The sequence below is a fragment of the Phasianus colchicus genome, chromosome 4 (assembly GCF_987193195.1).
Source record: "Phasianus colchicus chromosome 4, bPhaCol1.hap1.1, whole genome shotgun sequence".
NCBI lineage: Eukaryota > Metazoa > Chordata > Aves > Galliformes > Phasianidae > Phasianus > Phasianus colchicus.
The window spans coordinates 13,566,299-13,589,019 of record NC_143439.1 but is presented as its reverse complement, the minus strand read 5'-3'; the positions used below and the strand labels follow the sequence as shown (position 1 = coordinate 13,589,019).

Sequence of the window (22,721 nt, the reverse complement as noted above, 5' to 3'; positions counted from 1 at the left end):
TCCTTTCCTCCATTTTTGTTGAAGCTACTAGCAGTAGCTTCCATCTTTGCTAGATAGGCTGCACAGAGCCTGAGAGTGCACAGAGGGGAGGCTGATCAGGAAGATGTTCTGGTTCTGGTTCCTTATATACATATGGTAGAGTCTGCTCTATCCATTGAGCTGGAGCAAGTTGTTCATTCCACCTTTTTAAATCAAAATTGGTGGATTAATCTGAATGCGCTGATGGTGCTTATATGAGACAACAACATAGTCATGACCTCGTTTTGGTGTCTTGTTTCTCAATGGAAATCAGGAACAAGTAGTGCCTAAACCTTCTAGTGCCTGGGGACAGATACTGTACGTGGTTTGCAGAGATGCACTAGAAAAACAGTGTATCCTGTTTTCATGCAAGAGCTTCCTACATTTTGTCCCTAACACACTCCAGATATAGATCCCAGTTCCAGAGACTGTGAAGAACTATGAACAGAGAATGAGTGAATTAGGTCAGAGAGATGCTAAACCAGTTTGAGACCTCAAAATTTTGATTTTTAGTCTAGTTAATAGTCTCGTTTTTTCCTAGGTAGTCATCATGTGGAGGTCAAAGAGTCTCTGTTCGGCTTTCAGTCCACAATTCAAAATTTTATTTAATTGCTTTATTTAATTTATTTATCCTTTGGCATATATTTTCATTCTTTAATATAACTATGTCTACATTTTCACGTGTCATATCCTAGATATCTGAAACATTACCAACTGACTTTAAAGAGTTTGTTATTAACATTAATTTTTCTTTTGAAGTGCATGGGAGAGTCTTACCACTACTCCCTAAAAATATCTGTTCAGGAGGTATTTTCCTCGCTGATAGCAATGGATACTTGCTGAACACTCAGAATCCAGCAGCATAACTTTCATGGCACAAAGCCTAAGAATCCTCATACATCACTGCAGTCTTCTGTTTAAATCCATAAACATTCTGTAAAGACAGTTAAAACGGATTTTCACACTTTCATAAAAAATACACTGCACAATTTTGATTTTTTTTTTTAAGAAAGCCCTCATTGCCTCACTGTTCTAAGGCCACTTTGGTACAAGGATTTGTTATCTTGGCTGACAACTGCACTGAAGCCTATAGTAAGAATCTCCTTCTTTCGCTCTAACAAGCAAATTCCCTGTTTTCTGAGAATCCTCTCTAGGAAGGCAGTGCTGAATGTGTATCAGACTTGAAAAGAAAGCCTATCTACACTGCCATTTTCGCTTTTCATTTTTCTAATTTGCAACTCAGCTCACGTCCAGCTCGAAGAAGCAATTCTGCGTTGAAAATGCTGCAGCTGGTTTCCTCCAGTGCTCCCCCTATTCATAGCTAGGGAGGCAGTGGTGGGCTTACGCAAGATTGGCTTAAATGGGAAATCAATACTGGTTCCTTGGTTCCTACAAAAGAGCTGAACTGGGCTGGATTGGCTCCAAGGAGAAAAAAGGAGTGGAGTGGAAAAAACTGGCTGCCAGTGGGATAGGTACTCTGCTGCATATGAGACTGTTTGGGTCTCTGCCACTGAACCCATCACAAGATGTCTGCGATAACCTGACTTACCTCCTACCATCTGTTTTTGAGTAGATGATAAATATTGGAAAAATAAAAGTTGGAAGCTTTTTTTTTTTTTTCCCTAGGCATATATTAGCTTATAAATACGTAAATGTTTCTGTTCAGCATCAGTAGGAATTTGTACCTCATACTGTACTAACCAGTTACAAAAGGGATTGGAAACTTGTTCTGCAGATGAAAAGTGGAATCACTGGGGTGATTCCTTGTTCTACAGTTAAGGAGAAATGTGTGATCTAATTAGCAATTTCATCAGACTTTGCTCAATGATTGGAACTCAGTTTCACAGGGTCTCACTTGAGAAGACTTTCTATTTAATCTCTTGTATTTAAATATTCTGTGGAATGAATCTGAGTGAAATTCACATTTCTGAAATCTATGCCAGTTTGCCATTTTATTTACATAAAGTTAGAGGGGAAAAAAATTTCTGAACACCGGAGGAATTGTTATAACCTGCTAGATGATCAGTCCATTAATTTTGTTAACTCTAACCAAATATATAACATAATATATAATATATGTTATGATCTGCTTTTAGACTTTTTTTTTTTTTTTTTTTTTTTTTTTTTTTTTTTGTCGTTATGTAGCAACACACCAAATACAGAAGGAAATTTTCACTGAAAATTCTTCCTACACTGAGTTCAGATATGCTTTCTGCTATTCTCCAAGTAGTCTCAAAGCTTGGGAGGCCTTGGGGAGGGGGGGGGGCGGGCAGACAAGGTGATTACAGGGAGGAAACTCTGGGATGACAGTGGAAGAAATCTTTGGATCTCAGGTACATTTACGTGTGTAATTGGAAGGCACCCCTTGGAAATAGAATGAGAAAGAAACCATGAAGGTAGCTGAGGAGAAAAGCTATTTCATATTAAGATTGTTGACATTTAAAATACTTGATTAAAACACCGGTATTTCTATTGTATAGACAGAAGGTATCTAGCTTGCTAAGGTCTAGAGTTAAAATTATTGTGAAACACTTGTGAAATACTGCTGACTGCCTTGTTTCTTTACTGAAGATCCCACTGCTCTAATACTGGAAAGATAGTTATTCATGCTATCCATTCTTATACAGCTTTTGCAGTTTTAATAGCTCTCACTGCTAAGAGATCTTAAGGCTTTGTCTGATGTGATAAAGATCTGCTTACAATACTAACAGAGCCATCAGCAGTGGAGTCCTGAGCCAAATGGCTATATGCTTCATTTGCACAATTTGCTTTATTAGAGTCATTGTGATTACTGGTATGATCAAGGTGAATAACAATTATCTTTTTATGTACTATCAGCAATATAATTATTAATGTCTTTACAGTTTTTTTTTTGTGTATGGGAATGCCCACAGGAACTATGGAAGGAGATGAGAAATGTTGATACCCAGAAAAAGGTTAAGGACTGAATAAGGGGAAAGGGAAGGGGCAAAGGCAAAGGAAGGGAAAGGCTTTATGTCTTAGAAAGCCATGTTTTGCCATCTCAGATGCAAAGAGAAAAAAGAAGAGCAATATATGAGATCTGAATTTCTGTATCTGTCAACATACCTGATAATTATTTGGTAATGCTACTCAAAAATCTAAGCACCCTTAAGTTCATGTTTACCTTTTCCAGCACTATTTTTACAATACAATCCCTACTTTTTCCCTCCTAAAAAGTTAAACCAAAAAAGGATGATACCGACTGTTATTTTTCATTACCAAGCAACTTACTTAAGAAAAGTTTCAGGCCATGTTTCCAATTCATTTTTAAATTTCATTGATCAGGAAAGAGGACACCACATGAAAAGAGTATTAACATTATCTAAGCTTTGACATTCTGCACTGTATGACTGGAGAAGTTCACAGGAGCACTGCACCACTGAGAAGAATTATTTTTTTTAAATCAAAAGCTCAAATAGATATAGTATTCCAAAATGAAGGAGGCTGATTTCTAGACATGAGGAAGTTCTTAAGAACAACTATCATGCATAGGTAAATATAGATGTCACTGTGTTTAATTACTCATATCCACATCTGCACATGCTGGATTTGCAACACTGATTCTGTATTCACTAGATGTATGATATATCTGTGTTGATACCCACAAATCCTTAAATGCAAGAGTTTGTTGAATAGTTCCATGGCTTATTTAGTTTAGCATGTCAAAAAGCATCAGTGAATTCTTTTGTGTAGGATAAATAACACAGAATATCTTCAGTCATGTGTAATGAATACTGCCATTCTCAAATAAGCAAGTGGTTTCAGATCCATACAAAGCCTTATTTTCCTTAATAATCATCACTATTAGGCATCCCTGCCATTCTGTGATCATTGCAACAGGTCTAGTGATTAATTTTCTGTGCAGACTTATTTCTCAGTGACTACTAATAAAATTCTACTTTGTAGTCTTATGCACTGCAGTCATAGTGCTTGTATCAAACAGTAATAGACCATTTATGTGGTCATCCCTCTGAAATAAAGTTTTTATTGTGTTTGAAAGTTAATCAGCAATCACGGGAAATTTTTCTCTCCCCTTTAACATACAGGTATCTAAGCAGAAGGAAAAACCTATTTTGTGCCACCCTGATGTAGATGTGCTTACAACACTGTTGGTCCACTGTTCAACAGCCAAACATTTCTCTCTTTAAGAGAGAAATTACTCTTACTTTTCAACAGTAAACAGTGATGCCACATGTTTTGTTTTTTTTTTTTTTTGTCCTGTTTCCTGGTTTTGCTTATTGCTCTAAATCAGTAGACATCATTGTTTTGATCCAGTTTAGCTGTTATTGCATTTCTTTATGTATTAATGGTTCAAAGAGATGCCTGAAGGAGTACTGTCATGTGAAATCTCAGCCCTTCATGTGGTCCTGTTTCTAATAAGAGAATCTTTAAAATTTCCTCAAGTATATGTTTACTGGAGTTCCTAGTTTAATTATGTGTTTATCCATTTGGCATGTTCTGTGTGTTTTATTTTTTGTTTGTTTTTACTAAAATAATTATTTCTAGAGGTGCTGTAGATTTGGCTTGTTTTGCACTTATATACTAGCTGGCTTCCTGATGCTTTCTCCTGAGGGCAGTTTACTCCCACGTTCTCCCTTCTGGCTCCATGCAGATTGCTAGGATCTTTGACTCAATCAAATTCACTTCATTTTAGAAATACTTGATTTGTGAAAAATAAGGTCTTATCATGGTGTTCAGGTTCTAGATTGCTCTCAGATTTTAATAATGTTACCCATAAGCATTCATTTATGTTTACAAGTTATTAATAGAGAACTGTTTCTATTTGTGAAATCCTGAGAATTTTTCAGACCGAAGAGATAATGGTTGATATGCAAGTGGACGTAGAAAGCTCATGTAACAGAGCTTTCTATCTGAAAACTGCTTATTTTCCACTGACATGCCTGCTCCAGAGCCATGGCTGCTTGCTTGAAGGAGTGACATACAAGTTACTCATTTCCTAGCTTTGTTTACCTCCTTTACATATGCCAAAAAGGATACAAATATTTGCTGTGTCAGAAACTTCCTAAGCTTTAAAGTTTCCTTTCTTCCTTCCTTTCTACTTCTCGCCTTCCTTCCATGCCTGCCTGACTCTTTCATTCTCCCTTTCTTCTCTTTTTGTGAACACAAAGCTTGTAGTATCAGTAAGCAGTGGAAATTACCTTAATTCTGGGAAGCCAAGGCTTCCATGGCTTCTGGCTGCCATGGGCAGCCAGCCAGGCTTCCTCAGACTTTTCCCTTACAAAAAAGTTGAAGGAGATTTATATGTAAGAAAAAGTTAAGCAAAATGAAACATCAGTTACAAAAATGTGTAATTATTCATTTCCATTTGAACAGATACACCTAGAAATACAGATGTTTATTTGCATTTTGGGAAGCGCAGGCAAGTGTTGTCCTTAAATAGAAATAGAGACATGATTTGAAATGTCATTAGCACAAAATTTACATTTTGGGGTGCAGATCAGGAACCACTGTGCTCAGTTAAATTGATTTCTAAACGATATACATGCTGAAATCTCTAGTATTTCAGTAATTGAAAAACAAAGAGGGAGATAAACACTGAGGAAATCAGTAAGTTTGAATATAAATCAACATTTTGAAAAGACCACAAACTATATTTTTTATTTTAGACATCAGAATACTTTCAAACATGAAAGAGAATAAGAAAAAGCAAAGAAAAAACTCACAATCTAAGTAAAACATATTGATACAATAAAGGTAGAGAGAGAAACAAAGACAGGAAAACTGACACAGAATGATAAGGACCTTGTGAAATTTCATACCATGCTTATTACTTATAGATTGTGTTTGCTACTTTCATATATTACAATGAGAACAGCCATAGATAAAGAAATAGCTTGTAATCAGAGCACAAATGATTGTCATCTACTTTTAGGACAAGAAAAATAACTGAAATGATAGAGGAGAAATTTCATATAATATTAAAAGCTGAACTGTTGCTACTGACTTAATATAGTATAAAATGAAAGACTGCGATCTGACCTGTGCACCTGTGACTGGTAACTTCTGAAGGTAGTGTTAATTACTAATTTTCATTAAAGATAGATGAACTTGAGTGGGAACTTGAGGGAACATGGACTCAAACTGTTCCCTCTGGATGTGGTCCTAAGTAATACAGGTCTCCTAGTGAGCTTGCAGCAGAACAAAAGGGCTTTCAAATTCTGATGTTACAGAATTTACTAATCACTGATCTGAACTTAATGGGAGAAGGCCATAATGTATGTGTCCAAGTGTGAAAGAGTGTGATTTTTGTAGGAAGATTTCACTTTTTCTGTTCAGCAAAGTGTTTTTTTTATTAGTTCTATGCAGAACTGTTTAATAAAAGTTTTTGCTGCCACAACTGGATTATCCTGGAAGGCACTGTTTACTTATTTGTAAAAATAACTTCTGTCAGATTGGAAAATTCAAACTGTGGGTATGAAATAGCTGCTGTATATCCTTCAATTTCTGTCTTACTGCCATTAGTTGTGATACTGTTTATAACAGCTGCTGTTTACGACTTGCAATGCTTTGTAATTCTTTGCTATTAGATTTGTTGGGAAGTGTGAGTTCTGAAAATGCTTGCTTTGAGTTTCCATGGTTTGTATCACTAGGTACTGTGAAAATTGAAAAATACAGTATCTGTTGTGAGGGACTGGGGAAGGGAATGAAATAGACTTTATTCTTTACTGAGAATGAATAACACCTCTAGAGATCAACATACTACACATATTAGTAATTACTAATAGATCTGAGTGGTTTTCAATGATTTTATTTGTGCCATTTTCACTTTTTTAAGTTTTAAGTTGTAGGGAGTTGCGTTGTAACTATGGAAAAATCAGCATAGTAGACTGCAACTTGCTTTCTCTCTATGAAAAGTTTCTCATTTTGCTTTTTAAATTTATAAATCTAACTCTTGACTTTATCAGATCAAGATCTAAGAAACAGATGTGCATACCCATTCATGCTCACTTCAGCATATAACATCTCACCTGTAATCCTCAATCAATACTTTAACTTGCTAGCTCTTACTTTTTGCCAGTCTGTGGATCTTTCCCTCAGAGGGACTGATTACCAATTAGGGAACAAGAAACATATGCTCCAAATCACAGTTCAGTTTACTGAAAATGTTTGAACGCTGACAGCAAATACTAGTGTATCTACAACTGTGTGCACAAGCCTTTTCAAATCTCTCTGGACATTAATTACCAGGTCTTCGATCTACTCTAGAGCTAACCAGACATTGAATTATCTGTGGAGTTTGAACCATCTGTGAACCGTATCACTGAGAGTTCTGAAACTTTCAAATTAAGTATGAAACTTTATGAAATGTAAAAATGCACTCTTTTATGAATGGGGTGATGTATTATATGATTGGCTATAAAGTCAAAAAGCAAAATTTAATTTCAGTCCCTTACAGAGCGCTCTGCAGCCACAGTGGGAAGTCAGCTTTAGGTCTGACATGTCACTGAATGCATTACACCTTTCCACTTAGTTTTTTAAGTGAGCAAAGAAAGAAAAAAGGGCAACGTTTCCCTTCAACGTGGTCACTTGTTTATGTCCAAATTACTACATTAAGTATAGGAGATATGCTAAAAAAAAAAGCTAAAAAGCTTGGAATCAGTGGCTGTAATATTAAAGTTTGTATGATTTAGGAGGGCTATGTAGAGGATCTATCTAATAAAAATAAAATGAAAATGTTATTTCCATTAAAATAATGAAAAAATGTATGTCTAAATAGAAAGAAAAGTAAAACACAATTATCACTGGAGGCAGTAGGAATCTTACATCTGCCCTTTGCTCTGAACCAGCTATGACCATCCTGGTTAATCCTTTTGCAATACAAAGGCAACAGGATAGTGATGAGTAAGTGATGTTTGGGTGAGAAGTTTCCTTCAGAAAGACACTAATGTCTCACAGTAAAGTACTGTGATATGGAGTTACCACAGTTCTAGTCACGTTTTCCTAATGATAAATTACACTCAGTGATAAAGTACTGTATTTCTGACATTTCTGTAATTCCATGTCTGGAAGTTCCAGTTGTTTAAGCTTATTTTGTATGTCTCTACAGAAGAAATAGTCCATCTAAAGATATCCATTCTTCTTACCAACATTATGTTGATAGACTCATGTTCTTAGAATCTCTTTTAACACTTAAGTCTATCTTATGGACGCAAGTAACATTTAAGAAAAATTTCCTCAGCTTTTTTGAATTTGACAAAAGTTTTTATGCCATATGGCATGTGTGATAAACTGTCCGAATGTTGATTGCATTCCCCTGCTAATGAGAAATTAAAAACCTAATCTAAAACAGGACCTGTGATGATCTCTTTGAAGTATTTCCAAAGTGGACATTCCACTGTCTGTCTCATCAGTACAGTCTGACAGAAGACAGCTGGCCTCAGAGAGACAAGAAAATAAAGAATATATTTGTGTTCTGTACTATTTCAGATAAAAATTTATCACTGAGATACAGAAGATAATCAGCCAGGGAATCCAAATTATGGTGCTTATATGACTAGGAATTAGTTCCATTAAATCACTGCTACAATGAAATATTGATCATTTTATTGTTCCACTATTACAACCTATACCACAGACTGGGATCACTGCATTTGGCTTTGACATCAACATCCTGTCTTTGTGGACAAAGATTCTTCTTTAGAAGAAGAATCAAGCAGCAATAAAGTTCAGTAAATGCATATAATAAAAAAAATACTATTTGAGTGTTGTTTTTACTCAAAGCAACATTCAAGTAACTTACCCAGTACCAGTCAAGATTTTTTTTCTGATAATAACATATTTAATATGACTAAGTGTAATTAAGTACTAAACATAATGAAATACACAGAAAATAAGTATTTTAAACATATCATCGTAATACATATTTTTAAAGTCTTTGCCAAAGGGTTTTTTTTTTAATGTAGTAGGGGTTTCACTTAATTAGTATCACATTCATTCCTTTGCACAAAAATGAGCTGCCACTGAGCTCCAAGATCTCATTAGACTGAATACCCAACACTGAAATTCTAGAAAACAAAACCCTTAAAAGGCTTCCATATTCTAAGCCCTAAGCCAGTGGACTTTTTGAGGATGCTTTTAGCAAAGATAATGTGCACAGAATGAAGGCTTCAAATGCAAAACTCTGTTTTTTGCTAGCTGCTTCAGAATTGTTTGATGAACATCTTAAAATCAAAACACAGAGTGACTAGCCATGCTTGAAAATACGGATTAGAGAGCAAACAGATTAGATTAAATTTTTAAAGCCACATAGAATAAAAGTTCCTGTTGTTTAAGATGTCAGTGGAAATTGATCATCCAAATGCTTTGATTTCTAAAAATCATTCATTATTATCAATATGGTATTAAAAACTGTTCAGTCTCCTCCTACAGGAAGAACTCTTTCTTCAATAGCATTTTTTTTTTGTTTGCTAATGGCATGGTTGGGAAATAAATTCAGATAAAATGAACTTAAAGATTTCTTTGAGACAGTTTTACTGTATCCAGGATATTTCCATAAACTCTAATAGATTTAATATTTACCTAAAATATAAGTTAGCTTTACTTAATCAAATTATATATAGCAGGTGAAAAAGTTAGATATGGATCTTAGAGTAAGGCTCAAAAGCATGACTACATTAAGCAAACCACATTTTTTCATTTTCAGCTTTTTCTTAACCATCAGTTTCACTACATATTGGCAACTCCTATGGATGCTTCTCAGTAGGAATAGAACTTGTCTCACACACATGATACACCTTCTTTTTAAAATAATGCTCTGAATTTTAGATAAAAGCTTTGCATTATAAATGTACAAAGCATTCTGCTAGGGAGTGTAATAAATCTGCTTTCAAATTTCACTCTGATGTATAATGTATAACAAAAGAAGAATAGAACCATTTTAAAAGAAATAGGGACTTGGTTTCTATCTTTAAAATCCCCTTTAACTCTTAGAAATGTGGATGACCAGTTTCCAATCACAACTAGAAAAAGAGGTAAACACTACATTTAACTTTCTAACTTTGATTTGAATGGGAGTCTTTAAATGACAAAGATTGGCTTCACTTGAAAAAAGAGAAAAAATGCTTTATATGACTACAGTCACTGCATTTATTTCATGGTGGAGTCATCTCTTTATGTAACAGTTCATTCATTGCCACTGCTTTCAAAATGTCACACTTTCAAAATATAAGAAAACAAAAAAATCTGAAGTGATCCTGTGATGGCTTTCAGACAATATACTTTGAGATATCTTTTTATCTTTTTTTTTTTTTTTTTTTTTTACTGTACATGTAGGGTTTTTGTTTTTCTAGGTATTTGCAAGCAGGTTCATTTTTCTTGTTAGAAAAGCTATGTATTTTTTTTTTTTTTTAATAGACTATAACTTTCCCATTTAATGTTGGAAATTTGCTCTTTATGTTAAATTATATCCTTCTACAAACAGGAGTTCCTGAAAATATTGTGTTAAAAGAAAGAGGGTGGGTTTTGTTTTTGTAATATACTATAATTTTGCTTCCAGCAGCAGAATAAGGTTTTCAAAGGGAGTTTGAATGGGAACTAAGGGAATGAGGCAATCAAAGCTATTTAATTTCTGAGAAGATGGAAATCATCTGTATCAGAATATTATGTGTTATTATCTACACTTTTCTTATAAAGAAATTCCTAAGCTATAAAATGCCACAGCTATTGTTCTTCATTTTATGAAGCAATTATTGATAAAAACATACTTCTGTCAAACACACAGTCCTTTGGAAGTTGGACATGTATTCAGTATACAGTTCTTATTTCCAGAGTTAGTCTCATTTTCTCTGATTGAGGCATTTACATTAGTAGAGAATAACAGATAATAAAATCTGTAGAAGTGCGATCTTAATGAAATAAATTCCTGACTATGTTTAATTGTGTCACTGCTTTGTTTTCCATTTTCACTGTTAATATAATTAGTCACATGGATTTCCCCTTAACATTCGCAGAGAAGAAAAATGAAAAATTTGCTATTCTAATGTAATATACAGTTCATTGTATGCAGTAAAATATGCATGTCTTCTTCTTCAAACAGTGGTTTTTGAATGATTCATGAAAAAAGTAATCTACATCAATAAAAAAACAGCCTTGTGAAATTCATAGGAAAACACGTTTCATAAAGTGCAGAGTGGCCATGACATTTTTTTCTCTCTGTTACCATTTTAATTCTTTCATTTAGTTCTCCCCTTTTCCCAGAGTTTCTGTGAGTGTATATACTAACCACGTGGGAACAAATTTCATGGCTTTAGTTTTATATTTTCTATCTTCATATGCATGCAAGTTTTATGTCTGTTATAATCCATAAGAATGTTTTTTTGTAAAAATTGCAACCCCAGCAACATTCATCATAGGGGGAACAGGAGTAATAGGATGACTTCTATTTATGAAAATGTGCTGGATTTCTTCAAATATTAGTTTTACAACAGAGGATAAACTAGGGGAAATAAGGTCAAAAGCACAGGTGTCCAACCTTCTGGCTTGCCTGGGCCACATTTAGTGAATAGGAATTGTATTGGGCTGCGCATAAAATATATGATATAGTTAGTATATCTAAGTAACAAAATTTCCTTTAAAATATTTTTTTAATTAAAACATTAAAAAAAAAAAAAAAAGAGAGAGAGAGAGTAACAAGAACATAAGATTAGTGGGATATTTGACCCCTTTTTTGTGAAATTAATGCATCAGTATTTTCCTGATAGATGTTTGCAATTCTTCTTTAGAGATTTTGGCTGAAATTTTACTCTTCCTGTTCTGTACTTCATCCCTGAAACTAGTTGTTCACAAATGTACGTACTGCCAAAAAGTGGGCCACTTTTGGTAAGCAGAACTGGTGCTGCGGGATGAACCGATGGCGGGATGATATGATGGCATCAATAAATCATGATTGGCATTGAAGAGACATTTAGTGCACAGGCTCTAAATTTGCTGGGGGATTTCAGCCACCCAGCTGTCTGCTGGGAAAACAACATGGCAAGCTGCAAACAATCTAGGAGACTCCATTGATGACAACTTTCTGGTTAGATACTGGACAGACCTACTAGAGGTGAAGTGTTTCTGGTCCTGGTGTTCACCAACACAGAGGTGATTATTAAAGAGGTAAAGATTGGAGGCAGCCACAGTGACCATGGTCTGGTACAGTTTTGGATCTCATGTAATGCAGGCCTGACAAAGAGTCTGGACTCTGAATTTCAGGAAAGCAAACTTTGGGCTGTTTAAAGAATTATTGGATGAGATCTCCCAGAAAACTGCCCTTAGGAACAATATAACTGAACAGAGCTGGCAGGAATGCTTTTCTGAGATCACAAGAACTCTCAAACACAGAATAAGAAACCAAGCAGATAAGGCGGGAAACCAGTGTGGCTCAGCAAAGATCTGCTGGTTAGGCTGAGGGGAAAAAAATATATATATATACAGGAAGTAGAAATAAGGATGAGCGGCCTGGGAAGAATATAGGGATGCTGTCAGGATGTGTAGGGTTGAAGTCAGGAAAGCCAAGACACAGATGGATTTGAACTTGGCCAGGGATGTGAAAAACAAGACTGAATTCTTTAGATATGTTTGGCAAAAGAGACAGACAAAGGAGAGTGTATTCCCTCCGAAGAAATTTTTTACTCAGAGGGTGGTGAGGCACTGGAAGAGGCTGCCCAGAAAAGTTGTGAATGTCCCATCTCTGAAGCAGTTCAAGGCATCCTGAGCAGCCTAATCTAGTGGTTGGCAATCCTGCCCATTGCAGGAGGGATTGGAACTAGATGATCTTTAATACCCCTTCCAACCTAAGCCATTCTATGATAGGATTCTTTAATCTATATCAGATTTATTCCTTTTTATCCTTTGATTACCTGATATTGTCATATTATAAATGAGTATTTTTTGCCTACTTCTTGCTTATTATTTCAAATGAATTCATCAGCACAAAGCTTTTCTTTTACTGGACTATCTTCTGACCAAAATAGGAACCATGATTTACCAAAGGAAATAAAGCCAATCGAGTGGAAAATTCTGTATTGAAAGTAGTGAAAAAAAATCACCATCTTTTCTGTATATGTAGAAATAATGTTAGCTTCTGATAAAACATGGCGCTGATTAATATTTCTTTTTATCAACTAGGTTATTACTCATTTTCAAAATGTCTATGCATTATATAGTTATATTTCCTACACAGAGCACATAAGCTGAACTCCTTATCAGGAGAAATGAGTTGTAGATATCTTAATCATATACATATTTGAGGTGCCTAGAATAGTATCTATCTGATTGCATTCTGTAGTCTAATTGTAGTCAACGGATGCCCTTAACAGCATTTGCCAACTGCTAATTTTGCCTTATGGTACTTTACTTGTAATCTTAGCAAACAAAATCAGTGACTCTTCCTGTTTAATTCTGAATAATGCTCTTTGCATAATATGTTTGGGGAAATTCATCATATGAATATTTCTTGACTGAATACATTATCCTACATAAATTAGGCTTTATGTATGTATATATATATATATGTACCATAAAAGTATAATATGCTTCAATATAATCAAACTATTATCTAAAATATAAAAGTAATTTTTCATATGCTTACTTTTTGCACAGTCTTTGCAAAAGGTTAGAATATTTATTGCATAAAAGCTTTGCTCCTTTCACTGATCAGAATACGAGGTTGTAGAAATAGGGCTTGAGCATGTAAAAACTATTGTCTACATGAATTACTGTTGACACTATACAAATGATAAGTCCCAAAGAGTGAAGACTTGAAAGATTTATTTCCTGGACTTGGAAGTTTTTTTTTTTTTTTAATTTACTTTTTAATTCAAGTCAGATACACAGCTCTTATATACCAGAAAACTTTTCATGCTTTGACAGTAAAAGGAGACCAATATGTTAAATAAGCAATGTGAAATTATGTTTGCACAAATTATAATTAGAACCAAAATGGCTGATGGGTGTTGTTCTGGTCATTTACACCAGTATTGCAGCTCTGTAGCCCGAGTTTAATTAGCAGAGTTAATCATGATTGATCAGTCTCATGGAAACGGACGGTGTCACATTCTGACTTGCTCCGAGTAAGTGTTGGAGCCAGTGAGATGGTAGAGAGATGTGATCAGCTCCCTGATTTTAGGGCCAGGACTGATTCCAGTGAAAATGGAAGCTGCTGCCAAGGAGCTTAGTGTTGTCAGGTCCTGGGCATTAAGCCACTGGAAAATAGCCATGCTGGATTTCTGTTCTGCTGTCCCAGCTCTCTCCACGTGTTGGAAGGAGACATGGAAACACAGAGCCCAGCTGTACTGCAGATGCATCAGCTCAGATGCACGCTCTCTGGAATACTTGTTTCTGGGTTATAGCCCAAAGGGACCAAAACCCAGCTTCTGAATCTGTTATTCTAAAACAAGTAGGCTTATCAGTGGAAAAGGAGCAGGAAAATGAAGCAAAACTGAGTGCTCAGAATTCTTACTTGTAGGCACCTGAACAAAAAACTCCCTGTGCAGTACATGAAAAGACACAGCCTAATAAGAAGGTCAGTGAGAGCTGGAGTCTGCTTTAGGTGAACAACATCTCATTTACTCCAATTTTAAATCATCACTAAGATATTTTAGAATTGGCACATGCAAAACACCTATTCTTCCATTATGTGACACTTTTCTTGATTTTATGTTTTTTTTTTTCTTGCCTAGTACTAATTAAAAAGTTGATATCCCAACTGCAAGATAAAATTTCACTTTTCTAATCAGATTTTAGAAGTCTTTTTGAAATTTTCACCTTTTACTTTTTCAATTATAGCTTTACTGTATTTTAATTAAAATACTAAAGGAGGACTTGACCTTCAAGAAACTTTTTGGTTTAAAGTGTTTAAAGCATTTTAATAGCTCAGAAACACTTTCTGATTATTTTCTTAGCAGGCACTTGCTTAACAGAATGAATAATTTTTGTTTTCCACAAACCAACATTTTTCTAATGAAAGAAACTTGAAAATTTCTCAGCTAGTTCTAAATTAAAACAACTTAGCTTTACTGTGTTTGCACTTCTTTTGTGTCTATTTTCTTCAAACACTGTAGCAAATTAGTTTACTGAAAGAAATACTGAAAAAATAGCAAATAATGATATAATGGTGGAAAACAATCATCAAATCAACATTTCAGATTCTAGTGAGTAATACATAGAGCATAATGTGATACTCAGAAGTAAACACATCTAGCTATTTTGCCTGTCCCATGTGACCTAAATACCCAATTAAACCAAATTTAAATACTTTCTATTTTGCATGAAATTGTTTGGGTACTCAAGGAAGTTTCAGCTTAAGAATTATTTAAAAAACATTCTGTGTCCTATAAGATCAAACAAACACACATGTTTATTTGATAATTTATTTAAGAAAAAAGCAAACAACAACAACAAAAAGAGAAATGAAATTGTGACTATACTATATGAGCATCACTGTTGTCATGAGGTATTTGTGCAATTCTTACCAACAGGTTACCTCACATAAACAGGATAAAAAAGTTTGACTTCATTGTCTTTATCTACCATAAAGTTACATATTGTTTGCTGTACTTTGCACATGTGTTCATGTGTGACTTCCCACAGCCAATCCAAATGAGTATCAACAGAGAGGAAACAATAACACACAGAAACTAAAATTGTCTATAAAGCGTTATGATATGATGAGGAAGGTTACCAACAGCACATTCTGCCTGCTATTTAGACTAATTACCAAAATTAACTTTGGACGTGGCCACAGATGTTCCAGGCTCATGATATTCAGGCCTAGATTTTTTATTTGAACAATTTCTGCAGGCCAGTATTTAACCTCCCATTCAAACGTGCAGCTGATGTCCCCACAAAAAGAAAAAAAAAAGAATGATCTGCACTTACAGTAGGCTTAAAAAACACTGGAGAGATTCAGCCTGATACAAAAGGTCAGGAAGGGAAGGATATTCTGTGTAGTTAGAGAAGCTTTTGACATAGCTGTTTCTCTTCACAAAAGAGCAATCCTTTGATATAATTGAAAAATGCTAACAAAATGCATGGCATAGTATTATAATAAGTAATTTCAGCATTGTATTGTCAGCCATAGTTAAATAGCAGGATGTATTTTGGAAAAAAATATATATATATATATATTTTTATGGAGTCAAAACATGAGTCAATACACCATAAGGATCTTGGCATCTTATATGAACTTATGCATATGCACCCCAAAGGAAGGTTCTTATCAAAAATTGTTGCTGGTGAGATTAAACAAATTCAAAGATGACAAAGGGGACAAGCAGTACATATTCACTGAAGGAATCATAGAATGGCCTGGGTTGAAAAGGACCATAATAGTCATCTAGTTTCAATCCCCCTGCTATGTGCAGGGTCACCAGCCACAAATGAAAAAAGTGAGTAAGCCAGAAAAGAGAGCAGCAGAGCCAGCATTGTGAAACTGGAGGTAGAGAATAAAAATCAATTAGTTTTGTGTATTTTGTATACATAAAGTTTATACTTTCACTAGTTGAAACAACGTTAGTTATAATCAGAATGGAGAACATGCTTACTTGCAGGTAAACTCATCTACCATATCACCTCTCAGGGGTATTTATTACCAGAACCAAAACTTGTAAAAGACAAACTAGGAAATGTAGTTACCAGTTAAGTAAAAAGGCACCTTGTAGTTATTTTCAGGAGGACCTAATTGTTGATTGTGTTACTTCTTGATTGTCACTGAAGTTACTGTAAATGCCTAAGTACTCTTGGAAAACCACCCAACTGTAAATCCTTAAGCATCAAAATACTTGAAAACATTTGGTTTGATGACCCTAGAAATATTTTAAAGACACATTCTAAGACAGACTCAGTGAGCTGCTTAGAAATCAGGAGAAAAAAAGGTCACCAACTTAGTAGATTAACTTTTTCTTTATCATATTATGGTACATCCTATTGCACAGCTGTTTCTGAAATAGCTTACTATAACTGTTGTACAGAAAAATGATGATTAACTCAGAAGAGACATGCTTTAAAAAATTCAGGACAATATATTTAGGCTAATAATATTTCTGAACAGCTTGTTTGGGAGAAAAGGTACTTACTTTACACATTTGGCAAGCATGCTATACTGCATCTACATGAGAAAAAAGAATAAGAACAAGCAAAGTGTTACATGATATTAAATAAGATCAGATGCAGTTCTTGAATAATGCATTCAGCTGCACTTGTTCCAATTCAGAAGTGAAAATAATTATTAATAAACTATATTTTAAATATTAAATATTTAATCAAACTTACACAAGAACATTTTCGCAATGAAAGATTGATTCCAGAAAAAAACACAGAAAAAAACATCCAAGGACAAAGAAAAAACAAAATTGACAACTAAGAACAACTGACAATGCAGGCAACAGTGCTCAAGAGGTTGTACACCAAAATGAACATATGTCACTCTGCTGTTGTTTGGAACTGTTGAGTCACAGCCTGAACCACTGATTGATCACCTGAGGAAAGGACTGAGTCAGCTGTGGCAACACTGGTGAAGGCAATTCAGCTGTGTGACCTTCTTGATTCCATTTAATTGCTGAGTGCCACTGGGGAAGGATCTCTTTTTGGCTATCCTTCTTCTGTGGAGTCTTTCTTGTGAACCTGGATCTTTGGATGTAGGTGGGCATTTCTTCACTGATTGTTTCTTTTCCCATTTTTACCACAATAATCTTTCCAGCTATAACACCAACTGTAACAACTGTGCATGTAGACAGATACATGTTCTGTTTTAAGCATTATTTTAGATATTATTTCAGTAAGCAATCTCCACAGATGTCCTGAAGCTCAGTTGGAACAATTGTGGTTACTCTGGCAGATAAGGACAATCACATTTTAGGTTAATATCAGGGATCAACATGTGCTGGAGTGTGGAGGCATGTGCTTTTTGTTAAGTTGCCAATCAGGGCAGGTAGAGTGAAACTGGTATGGAAATAAACAAATACTTCAATTTTAGTTTTCTACGAGGAAAAAAAGAATCCCTACGTGGTAGGCCTTTGTATAACTTCCTACTTCATAAATGCTTTTTTTAAATAGCAAACAGAAATGAGGAGTACTACTGAAATTCCATTAAGTAATTTCAACTTTAGGATTAGAGGAAAATGCAAATGAAAGTTATTTTTCTTTTGAAGTGGAATGTTCCAGTGTAGCCAGCCATGAGGAACTAGCCTTTAATATTATCAGTCATATAGAAAACCCTGACGTGCCAGACTATCTTCTATTCATCATAGCTATACTAACCTGAAACTAGCATCGAGATTTGGATTTAGCCCTACTCTGTGAAGGACTGCACATTTTTCCATTCCTGACTATCATTTATTTTATGCAATATAATTGAGATAAATTTCTGACATAGCCATATCCACCTGGTTATATCCAAGTTTACTGATTTGTGCAGGTCCTGTTGTCATGATGACCTGAGGAAACCTTTTTTTAACAAAACAAAAAAAAAACTAATTGTTTTTAAATCTTTGCATACAGATTTGTCTAAGAAAGTTCTTAATGGCTGGTTTTCAAATTAATATTGGATTTATATTGCTTATAACTATGCATGATCCAAATCTCCACATTCTTTTTCTTTTTGATATGGAAAAGCAAAAATAGTTTTTTTGTTTTTTTTAAGTAATGAATATATCAGTGATTTAAATAGATTCCTCACGTATTTTCAAATATCTGGGGATTTGCATAAGATGATTAAAAAAAAAAAAGTATATAGAGGGAATACAGAAAACTCATCATCTTCTTTAGAAAGTCTATGTTGTTATCCTCTCTTAGAACAAGTAATTTGTAAATCAGTACATATATCTGACAGGTTACACACTGTCCCATTGTATCTAGAAGCTACATCCTATTCAGTGTTATTCCAGATAGAGTATTACAATGACCTCTGCGTTCAGACATAGTAATGAGTACACGTGAGCTGAAGGGAGGGCGTACCTGCGGGAGTGTAACATTTGAAATGGAGCCAAGGAAGGTCAGGTTTTTGCACTGACTGAGCTAAGTGATGATTATCCTTTTTGAGCAGAGAACACTTCGGATCGACTAGAAGTGCATCAACACAAACTGTACATCATAAATCAAAAAGTACTTGAGATACAGCTGGTACAAGGCCAGTATTCAAACAAACATTATGCATTGTCAAGTGGACCAGTACATTAATGAACTTTTTTTTTCCCCCTTTTCCATCAGATATACAGTTTCTTTGACAAAACTCATCCTTTAGCATAAAAGATTTTTTTTCATGGTTTAAATTTTCACAGTGCTCTTGCTTATATTGTTGGTCACTATATGAGATTTAAAATGATTTAACACAGTTACATGTTTACCTAGTAAGGTCATTGAGAGTTGCTTTTCTTACCATCTTCATATTGTTTGAAGCTACCCTATTAATTTTGGAATGTTTTTTTTTTTCTATATATTTTGAATTCAAAACTGTAATCACAGCATGTTGTTTACTTTCTCCTTATTTCTGTAGCAGCTTTTCATGACTTTTCCTCATTTACTACTTCTCTACTGCTAGAGGGTGATTTAAAGTGACAGATAACAGCACTCAGATCAATTATTTCTACTGTGTGGCTTCTTTCTGCCCAAAACATACTTACTTTTTCCCCCTCTTAAGTGGTTCAAACCCTGTTTCTTTCTTAAGAAAGAAATGTGTTTTGTTTTTCTTATGGCATACAGTTTTTTAATCGTGATATGTTACAATGTCTTCTTCAAAGTCTGTTCCTTCTTTATGCAGATAGGTACTGGAGTGCTGGGAGCAATTAACATAACTCAGAGAACTAATTTCCCGTGGTTCTTTAACTCTGTATTTATGGCTTTTAGAAGAGTGGATCTGTACTCTAAGGATTAGTACAGTCTGTAAATTTTAGTTGTCTGACTTCTTTCTTTTGAGGAATTAAGATAAGAAAAAAATCAGTGGTGGCTAAAATAACAGAACAAAAAAAAACATGCTTTGTGCATTCATTCTCCTTTTTCCTATATGGAAAAAGTTAACACTGCTAAGTTATATTGCAGAAATTTGTAGGTCACTCCGAAAGTAATGCCTCTTGTTTATTTTCATGGAAATTCCAACAGGATACGAAGAGCACAATAACACTATTTGACAGAGCACATTCTCAGCTACAAAACACTACTTTTCAACTTAGGCACCACTATTAGCTACGCATTTTCACCAGTGCTGAACAAGAGCCTGCATGCTGTGCTCATAAAAATCTGCACCAGAGGAGGTGACTCACCATTGCTGTCACAACTGCTGAAATGCACCATCCGCTGCCTCACTGTGTTCACATGCACTGTTTGGTCTCTGTAACCATTCAGCAAAAATCAATGAATGCCTATGGAAGCAATTTTTTTCTGCATGGAGGAAGTCATTGACACACATTTGCTTCATCTGTATTTCCATGTTAGACACCGTTTTGTCAGACTACCCCTCTGCTGCCATCTGTCAAACAGCAACCAAATGTAGTGGATCACTGGTTGGAAGGTTCAAGCTGTCCTGCCATACCACCAACTGTTACTGTGGGCCAACATAATAAGATAAGAGGCATTGCTTTTGGAGCAATTCTTGTACATCTCCTTGTAGCTGGCTCTGTTGCAGATATACTTTATGATTTTTTTTTTTAAGCTGAACTTGTATCACCCAAAACCTGGTGATGCTTCATCTGCACTCCTATCATCATTGCTCTACCAGTGATTAGAGGAATAATTAGTTTAATGTACACAGAAATTATTTTATTTGTTTCATGTAACAGCTTTTGTCAATGCAATATCATTTTCTTCTCCTTTCATGAATGCAAGCAGTCGTTTTCAAAGTCTATCTGAAAACATTAACAAGTGGTGAAAGAAACCACTGAAGAAAAACTGCTGAGCACCTCCCTTTATTCTTGCCCAAATCAATTTCAGCTGGGATTTTCCATTATAATGCTGCAATGCCTGGGTAGTGCTAATAGTCTTTAATGGCCCTGATTGGCCACACCTGGGCCTGCCCTTACTCTTCAGTCCCAAATACCACTTTAGCTCAGCTGAAAGGCAGGTTTCCTGTCTGTATCTTTAAGCTATTGTTTTGCAGGCGTTGAACCTGACTTCTGTTCTCCTCTTTGTTGAAGGGAGTCTGCCTGTGGTTATTGTACCATCCTGGCTTGTTGACTGGACCTGCATGCTGCTGTGAGGATGAGATGGTTGCCTAGTCTATTCTACTGTTGCTATTGCTCCTGCTTTGCCACCCTGGGACTTGTGGTCCCTGTCAGGTACGCCTTGTGTGAGGCTCTGGGGAATCGAAGGTGGGAAGGTTCTGTTTTTGGGGGAAGGGAGGGGTTTGTTTGCTTTTAATTATCTAGCAGATATCTTGCTGTAAATATATCTTCTGGGGGCTGTCCTGCAGTGTGGAAATACCATGAACTGGAGGTAGAAATGCACTTGATTTTGTAGACTTTACAAAGCCTGGCTTGCTCACTGGGGCAGTGCAGAGGGGGCTCGTTGCCATAACCGTATGTTTCTGCTGATTTTATTCTCTGCTTTTTATTCCTGCTGTCTGAAAGCATGTTTTTCTCAAGTCAATTTAGATTTCTGTGGTGAGGTTTTATTTTTGGCCTTAAATGCTTAATTAAGGAGTTATTATTCATAGAGTTGCATTTGGTAAGCTTTATTGACTTCAAGAAAAAAAAAAAAATGCTGCCTATAGCTTCTGTTTCCTGGTCCTGAGTACTTTGTTGTCTTAGCATTCCATTTCTTTTTCTTGTTCTCTGGTTATTCATGCCTGGGGAGATGTGGAATACTGGCATGCGATTTGTGAGAAGTGAAATATTTAAGCCAGTGGCAGGAAGAGGTGTATGTTTCACTGCTCAAAACTAGATTCAACTTCTGCACTGGATCTTTTGGTATGTTTTTTTCTAAAACTGTTCTGAGACCCAATTTCCCAGCCTCTACTGAGTGTTTTTTTTTCTGAAAACTTGATAGACCGACCATCCTTTCTCCTACTTATTTCTTGACTTTCTTTATGGATAAAAACAAATACTCATAGGGAGTATAAGGTAAAGTCTAAATGCATTTTAGTGGCTTCTTAATGTGCACCAATTGGACAGATCAACGGGAAAAACATTACAGCAAAGGTGTGATGATAGAAGGACTGGCACAATAGAGGGGTGCTATCAAGGAAGGAAAGAGGATTGTTCATTTGTATCAGAACATTCTAGGTTCACAGGGGAAAGCTTCACCAAGGAGAGATCTCCAGAATGAGATTCTTCCCCAGTGGCAGTCAGCCCTTAGATGAGATTTAAGATAGGGGCTCCCTTCCGGTCACATAGGTGAATTGTCTTCATCTGTGCTCCCAGAGCTGACCAGGTCCTTTCTCCAAGAGCTCAATCAGTGGTTCAGGCTGTGACCCAGCAGTTCCCATACATAATATAACTTAGCAATGAAAATTCTAAGAAGTAAGCAATACCTGGAGATTCAGGCATATGCTTTGCAAACGGTGTCTGGAGATGATAATTAGGAAATCTCATGATTGTAGTGATTTGTTTTTGTGCTTTTCTGCTTACTTCAGTGGCTAAAAATCTTGATTATGCTTTTAAAGTGGATGTTGTTTTTACGATTCGGAACAGTAGGGACGTTTTGTAGACTTAAACACAGAATGGATGATGCTAGAGTAATTCTGTCAATATGCA

General features: G+C 35.4%; 1 long non-coding RNA gene across 1 annotated transcript in view; it reads left to right on the top strand.

Annotated features, from left to right (window-relative positions):
• The first annotated feature begins 17,489 nt into the window (after nt 1-17,489).
• LOC116226090 (uncharacterized) overlaps nt 17,490-22,721 on the top strand; it is a 410,572-nt gene continuing 405,340 nt past the window's right edge. Inside the window, exons 1-2 of the long non-coding RNA XR_016465827.1 lie at nt 17,490-17,679; nt 21,165-21,305. This is a non-coding gene — a long non-coding RNA (uncharacterized LOC116226090). The remainder of the gene's footprint in view (nt 17,680-21,164; nt 21,306-22,721) is intronic.